The following is an 8,477-nucleotide window of genomic DNA, read 5'->3' on the forward strand; positions in this document are numbered from 1 at the left end:
CGGAGAAAAAACACCAGGATATAGTAAAGTCTCCATAAATGCACAAACCTCTTGGACGGGAGTCGTCCGCGGGTGGATGGAATATTTTTCGATCACTCTATTAGTCTATTCTTCTGTACAGAAAAGTCTCCATAAATGCACAAATGCAGTAATGTCTCGTTGGACGCACCTGACCTTGTGCCACTAAAATGGATATCGTATATTCTTTGACATCTCCCGAGGCCTGTCAGATAAGGACCGCGAATAAAAAAAAGGACGGAGAAAAAACACCAGGATATAGTAAAGTCTCCATAAATGCACAAACCTCTAAACCTTGAACGGAAATCGTCCGCGGGTCCATGGAATATTTTTCGACCCCTCTATTAGCCTATTTTTCGGTACAGAAAGGTTTCCATAAATGCACAAGTACAGTAATGTCTCGTTGGACGCACCTGACCTTGTGCCACTAAAATGAACATCGTATATTCTTTGACATCTCCCGATGCCTGTCAAACGCAAATAAGAACCGCGAATAAAGAGGACGGAGCGAAAAGACCAGGGTACAGTAAAGTCTCCATAAATGCACAAACCTCTTGGACGGGAGTCGTCCGCGGGTGGATGGAACATTTTTGTCCCGAGCGATAGCCTTTCGAAATTATGTACGTCTGGCCGGCGCTTTTCGCCACATAGCCTAGTATTTTTGCGAGCGGTTCCCTGACGTTTTAATTACTCAAACGTCATTTAAAACTGCTATCCAAAGTTTCCTTCCGCTTTTCACGTATTTCAACCGGCGTTACTCGTCTTCTATTGCTGCCCCAGCTTTATGTGCTCCAATTTAACTCGCGATCGGTCGCTGGAAAGAGTCTAGCAGTTTGAATTTCATTTCTGTTCGTTAAACTTCTATTTGCACCGTCGATTATAAATGTGGAGAGACGTAAGTCAGAGATTTGAAATATCACCGTTACCGACCAACCCCAATTATTTTTTAGACCTTTTCATTCGAAACCAGAGAATTACATTTTTTTACAAATTATTCAAACTGCACACCGTAATTAATTCTTTCATATTCCCTCGCGACCGTTGACCTTCGTTCAAATTACCTTTACCATTATTCGCGTTACCTTTAAACTTTAAATTGCCACTTTTCGTTATTACGTTAATAACCAACATTTTCGCACGGATATTTACCTTGATTTACCTTTAAAGAGTGGTAATATTTCGCAACCGATGGCAGAATTGTGCTCGAATAAAGTCGATCAAATTATTACTGCAAACAGGGGTCGAGAACAGATACATTTGCTAACACGCCTCGGTATAATTCTTCTGCTGGCATAGAAATTTGAATACTCGGAAAACAAATATTTTCACGTCTCTTCGATTTCACGTTCGGTCGATTGTACGCGAGTCGTCGTTCCGAATAAAAATTCCAGGATAAATTTTGGACGACGCGGTTCATGCATTCATTCAGATACCAGCGCGAGGAGTGCTTCTGGACGCTTCGCTCGCTTGGAATTATGCGTTCCTATAAATTTTCTGGTTCAACGACGCGACACCGAACGGAAGACACGCGCAAATTGTATTTATCGACAGGCGTGTCCTCGGGGAGGGGGCGTAGTTACGTACACATGTACGATTGTAGCTACGGGCACGAGTTTCGAGGAAGCAGGTGGAGATCTTCGAGTTATTACCGGTGAAAAGTTCCCAATAGAAAATTCAAGCATCGAATATTAACGTAACACCGCGGATAGGATTATTCGCGACGTCTCCCCGAGTAACGTGCAAACAAGCACCCTTACAAATGTGCGCAACACGACGTCGGATGCAAGGGACGTGTAAGATATTCCAAGGAGTACAAACAGTCTGCAACTACGTTCGCACGCTTCCGTGGATTCGTCCACAGCGAACAATGCGCGAATAGAGGCATTCAAATATTCCCAGGCCACCATCAAAACGAGCTAATTATTACTGTTTCTATGGACAAACAACAGGACTAGGAGCAATAATTATATTCCAACGTCTCCGATGTAGACGAATTTGTATCGCAAACAACGCATTTATCGCGGCAAATATCGTTTAATTAAATGGCGATAACAATACGTACGCTAGAATTTCCATATCGATTCGCTAGTAAAACTAATAATTTCACTAGAGAGAATTAACTAGAGATCATTCCGAACGGTCGCGATACACGAATATTATTGAAATCATAAATTATTCTAGACGCGCTGGCGTCTGGCATTTGCGAGCTATTTCACGCGATGCAATCGACGGTCTTGAATCACGAGGCATCGGTAGCGAAACGTGATTCGGTCGTTGCTCGGAACGGCCGTTCCGAACGAGACAAAGATCCCTCCGATCGAAACGAAGTTTCTTTGACCGTCCGGGTTCCATTAACGGAAGAGGCAAAAGATTCGTAGCGCGCGAAGACAGTTATTCGCCGAACGACGAGGCGCGCGCGATGAAATAATTCTCGTTCTTTGATCGGTGTAATTCGAATCGGTCGTTTCTCGAGACCTCACTCGGTTCTAACGCACTTCAGCCTCTACCCCGACGAGGCCAGGCGAGTCTCAACCTTATGTTCAGATACCCTAAACGTAACTAGTTTAGTAAGGCGTCAGTTTAGCTTTAAATGGTACAGCCAGGGTTAGGAGTACTCGCACAGCGAGCCATTTAAAACAAATCGTTCCTGCACGAATAATTATTACTCCGAGTTAGTCGAGCACGAATCACGCGAGCTACAACAGATCTTGAGCACCGATTCGACTCTCTATAATACATATAATAAACAAATTCCAGATCCCTCCGTAACTTAAAGTTTCCGACCTGTACATTTCCGACCTGTACATTTCCGACCTGTACATTTCCGACCTGTACATTTCCGACCTGTACATTTCCGACTGTGTAATTGAAATGTATGTGAAGCTCCGCGAGTGTCCGATAAAAATCTAAATCGTACGCGTCTAAGACGTCCAGATCCTAATTTTTCGACATCTTCGTCCATCTCTAAAAGTTAATCGAACGAACGAAACCTCGCCGCGGTAAATTTCCGGGCGTGTTCGACGAATTTCTGAGATACCCGAGCGATATGTTCGTGATACGGCGAAACGGGCAGCACTCTCGGGTCGCAATTTGCTTTCATTAGAAGCGCGGCTCCTCCGCCGGGAATAGCATCGACGATCGCGATTTTATAGAAAATCAGGTTTCCTAGGATAGCAGGCATTCGGTGGGTCAGGGTGAAAGGAAGGCCTCGCTTAAAGCCCTCTTTTTACGGCCAGCAGGAAATGCTCCGGTAAAATTGCTATTGGTTACGCGTTGGTTTACGAGGCCGCCATTGGGTGTTTGCCACTAAACAGCCAACGGGAGAGTTCTCTTCGGGCCTCCTGATTCTCTTCTCACGGTAAAATCGCGCCGTTGCGTTGCGTTCGAGCTCTTGAAGCTTTACCGAGGCTGATTTTCTCGAAAAATCGATGGAATTCCGGTATTTTTTGCGAACTCGCATAGACGTTATTCGACATGAATCTCTGCTTTTCTCGAAAGAAATGTCAACTCGCACGCAGTAAGAGTCGAGTCGAGTTCCTCGAGTAAGCGTTTCCGGTCGGTTCGGGGAGTAGTCTTTTTACAATTTCTCTTCCCAGCATCGAATGTCGACGTGGCTGTTATTTCGCTGGTCTTCTATCGTCCAATAAAGTTTTTTATCGATAGTTCGTTCGGAAGAAAGTCCAAGTACGTATACGATCGCTTTAAGAAGGAAATGCAGATCCCCGGACGTCCATGGATCGAAATTTCCAGTGGCAAACGACATCGTCAACTTTTATATTCCGCGATTTCGGTATCGAGCTACAATCTCGCGTTCGGTTTCGCAAACTATGGATACACGCACGGACACGCGCGTATCGCACACAGGGACGCATGCGAAATTAGTTTCCGCGTCGTAGCTCTGTACATTACTGTCGTCGCCGCGGCGCGTGGATGTTTGCTTCGATATTCCGAAATTACAATTTCGTAATTAGCAACAAGGTCGATGGAACGTAACGAAGCAAAACCGGTGCCGTTTCGCCGAGTACCGTTACTTTGTAATTAAATTTTCCCTTTCGACGCGCCGTTAAAATCGCACTTGTGCCATCGATTAACGAATCGAGACCGGTCGCGGTCCAAATATCGTAATTTTCAACGAGCCGGAAACGCGGAAAGAACGAAATAAGTATGCCAAACAACGCTGGAAACCTTCTTGACCGAACTCGGTCCGGGTAGAGGAACGTACTTTGAATATTTTTTAAAGGACTCCGTTGGCTTTGATAACTCTTCGTGGTTCTGGCATTGAACATCGAAATCTCGAATTAATTGACGGTGTAAAGCGTTCTGGAGCTGACCGTTATGAGCTCGCTCGTAGAGGTTCGCAAAGGTGGGATCGGCGAGTAATTCTAGCTGTTTTGAATCTCTTTTGAGGGATTTGAAAGCTTGGATTGAAAAAAAAAATAAATAAATAAATGTAAGAGATAAAAATGTTGGGTTCGAGAAGACTCTGTTAGATTGGGTTCGCGTTGTAATTGGGAAAGCTACGATTCGAAGTTCGCGAATCGGAAAAGTTATTCGCGAGCCGGGTAGGAAAAAAGAGGGAAACGAAGGAATGCAGAAAGTGGTAGCTGGGACAAATCCCGCGGATAAGCATAGTAATGGCCAACAAGTTTTATGGTTCATATCACTTACGGTGATTAAATGGAGAAACACGAGCGTCGTTTTCAAAATCCCCCGCTTTGCGCTCGCATGAAATATATTTTGCCGGGGGAACCCGCAACTTTTAGCGGAATCTATCCGGAATTTAGTCGTGATTCAAACTGCGAGGCCGGTTAGCGCGCGAATTGGATAGAAATTCGACGAATCGATACCACCCGGTATAACGCGTATAATTGTACCGACCGTACGTTTCATTAATTACATCTGCTTTACAATTGATAAAACTAGCAAGGATGGACAGAAGTTTAAGATGGAAAATTGTCTAGAAAATCAAAGGATGGACACAGTTTTAAAAATACGAGTGAAATCTTGAAATTGTTAAATTCCGATTAAAAACACTTCAAATATTTTGTTTGTATTTTTGTTCACCAAGGGCCAATTAAAGACGAAAATGTCGAACAAAAGAAATTGAATTTCGACCATTATTAGGAATGTCTCGAGCAACGAATGAAAAAGAAGTGCGTTTCTTTTAGAACTCGATATTGTTTGAATCGGTGATAAACGAAATCTCAAAGTTTATCAAGAAACCTCTTTTGAGGGGTACTATAAAGTACCAAAAACCTCTTGGACGAGAGTCGTCCGCGGGTGGATGGAATATTTTTCGATTACTCTATTAGCCTATTCTTCGGTACAGAAAGGTTTCCATAAATGCACAAATACAGTAATGTCTCGTTAGACGCACCTGACCTTGCGCCACTAAAATGGATATTGTATATTCTTTGACATCTCCCGATGCCTGTCAGATAAGGACCGCGAATAAAAAAAAAGGACGGAGAAAAAACACCAGGATATAGTAAAGTCTCCATAAATGCACAAACCTCTAAACCTTGAACGAGAGTCGTCCGTGGGTGGATGGTATATTTTTCGATCACTCTATTAGCCTATTCTTCGGTACAGAAAGGTTTCCATAAATGCACAAATACAGTAATGTCTCGTTAGACGCACCTGACCTTGCGCCACTAAAATGGATATCGTATATTCTTTGACATCTCCCGATGCCTGTCAGATAAGGACCGCGAATAAAAAAAAAGGACGGAGGAAAAACACCAGGATATAGTAAAGTCTCCATAAATGCACAAAGCTCAAAACCTTGATCTAGAATCGCGGGTCGACGGAATATTTTTCGATCGCTCTATTAGCCTATTCTTCGGTTCAGAAAAGTCTCCATAAATGCACAAATGCAGTAATGTCTCGTTAGACGCACCTGACCTTGTGCCACTAAAATGGAAATCGTATATTTTTGTACATTTCCCGATACTTGTCAAACGCAAATAAGGACCGCGAATAAAGAGGACGGAGCGAAAAGACCGGGATATAGTAAAGTCTCCATAAATGCACAAACCTCTAAACCTTGAACGAAAATCGCGGGTCGACGGAATATTTTTTGATCGCTCTATTAGCCTATACTTCGGTTCAGAAAAGTCTCCATAAATGCACAAATACAGTAAAATGGATATCGTATATTTTTAGACATCTCCCGATGCCTGTCAAACGCAAACAAGGACCGCGAATAAAGAGGACGGAGCGAAAAGACCAGGGTATAGTAAAGTCTCCATAAATGCACAAACCTCTAAACCTTGAACGGAAATCGTCCGCGTGTCCATGGAATATTTTTCGATCACTCTATTAGCCTATACTTCGGTACAGAAAAGTCTCCATAAATACACAAATACAGTAATGTATGCCGCAACTTTTAGCGGAATCTATCCGGAATTTAGTCGAGATTTAATCCGCGAAGCCGGTTAGCGTGCGAATTGGATTGAAATTCGACGAATCGATACCATCCGGTATAACGCGTATAATTTTACCAACCGTACGTTTAATTAATTACGTTAGCCGGGCTTGAAACTAGCAAGGATGGATAGAAGTTTAAGATGGAAAATTGTCAACAAAATACGAGTAAAATCTCAAAATTGTAAAATTCCGATTAAAAATACTTCAAATATTTCGTTTGTATTTGTTGTTCACCAAGGGCCAATTAAAGACGAAAATGTCGAACAAAAGAAATTGAATATCGACCATTATTAAGAAAGTCACGAGCAACGAATAAAAAAGAAGTGCGTTTCTTATAAAACTCGATATTGTTTGAATCGCTGATAAACAAAATCTCAAACTTGATCAAGAAACCTCTCTCGAGGGTTACTAAAAAATACGAAAAAATTGAGAAAATCGAAAACAACAATTCTTTAAACCGTACAATTCGCCGCGAGGCGTCCCGTATGTACATACGTACGTTGATCTTGGATCGTTTAGGATGATTTCCACGTTTTGTGAGGAAAGCGTCGATCGAGTCGGTAGGTGTACGATTTTAACTGACAGTCGCTTCGTACGTAAACTTGGCGGATGTAGTGTACCAGACGGTGTATTTGTCATAAAATTTCACGACGCTCCGCGAACGGTTGTCAGAACTCCTTCCACGGTTGTATCAAAGCGTTCTTACTTTGGCGAGCAGTGCATTCGAGTTTCCGCGAATCGAGAATATAGACAAAAGGATTTTCGCGATGTTTTCTATGCATCGACGTCCATGAAACGACGCCATAGAGGCTCGATTGTCTATTCTCAGGGTGAAGCTTTCGCGACTAACGTTCGAAGCGACCCCCTCGAGGATTATTATTGCGGTTTCGTGCATCGGAGATCGGATGCGGTTTATCCGGGGCTCGATGGAAAGGAAACTTATTCTAATCACGTGCTAGACAGGAAAAAAAAGTGCGCTGTGCTGGTAGCATGAAATATGCAGTTTACGGCCGGCGAAGACGCGGCTCGAGCGGATGCGGGACGTTTCTTCCTCTTAATGAGAACGAATAAATCGTCGGGAGTCGCCGATGACGCGAAACACCGAGCAAAGTCGGTTCGTTGATATGAAAGAAAAAGAAAACGAATCGGAGGTTGTTTAATTAGCGAGGTCCCCGGAGCTTGGAGATTGTTTCGCCGTTTTTCCCGATTATGCAACACCGAAAGCGCAATCTCGAGGAATGAATTCAACTCGAATTAGTTACCAATGAACGAAGAAAAACATTTCGAGCGGGAGAATGGACAATTTTAAATTACGTTTAAATTACAATTTTAAGTTACCATACGTTCGACACGAGACAGCTCGCAGCTGCTTGCCGCGAGTATGTTCGGTTCGATCCATTTCGTATCGCGTTTAAAAGCTCAACCAGACAACGCGAGACACGGAACAACGTTGGTATTTATTAAGGAGCTCTTGGAAAAGACGCTTTCGAAAGATGCTTGGAGAAAGAGAGACGAGCACCAGCACCATCGCCAGATCCTTCTGAATCATTTTGCTCCGGGAGCACCTAGCCTCATTCATACGTAATACGTTTCCCAGTATATTTTCCTTCTGTTCTTGTGCATGACGTACCGAATGGGAGTTCCCACCTATTCCTCTGCTTTTGATGCCCGTTGCAACTCCCTCTGGATGAACTTTTTGAGATACAACACACTGCAAGGGACGCTGCCTCTGCTATCTTCCGGGTTGCTCGCTATATTTCTTTAATGGTTCATTATTTTCTACCATTCGGATAGCTTTCCTTCCCGACCGGGATCCTTCGATTCCTTCCATCTATTATATCTCATTTTTCTCCGCGTCAAACTTTCTGCCGCGACATCACCTTCGAATATAATACGTTCGCTTTTATAAAAGCTTCTATTTATTAAGATTTATTAGTTAAGTTTCTATTTATTCATTTCTCCCGATTGGAAATGTACTTGAGTGTGTTTTATAGAGATACAGAGCAAGATTCTACGCATAGTATCGCACC

The 8,477-nt window shown here is 43.1% G+C and overlaps 1 protein-coding gene and 1 long non-coding RNA gene across 2 annotated transcripts in view; both read right to left on the reverse strand.

Moving 5' to 3' along the window:
* Positions 1-5,516, reverse strand: part of LOC128896790 (uncharacterized) — a 6,273-nt gene extending 757 nt beyond the window's left edge. The window contains exons 1-2 of the long non-coding RNA XR_008462104.1: positions 5,275-5,516; positions 49-304 (exon numbers count right to left, since the gene is read on the reverse strand). This is a non-coding gene — a long non-coding RNA (uncharacterized LOC128896790). The remainder of the gene's footprint in view (positions 1-48; positions 305-5,274) is intronic.
* The window catches only part of LOC128896979 (zwei Ig domain protein zig-8), a 174,311-nt gene that overhangs the window by 40,369 nt on the left and 125,465 nt on the right, over positions 1-8,477 (reverse strand). The window lies entirely within an intron of this gene.

The sequence above is a fragment of the Hylaeus anthracinus genome, unplaced genomic scaffold (assembly GCF_026225885.1).
Source record: "Hylaeus anthracinus isolate JK02 unplaced genomic scaffold, UHH_iyHylAnth1.0_haploid 11978, whole genome shotgun sequence".
In the NCBI taxonomy this organism is placed as follows: domain Eukaryota; kingdom Metazoa; phylum Arthropoda; class Insecta; order Hymenoptera; family Colletidae; genus Hylaeus; species Hylaeus anthracinus.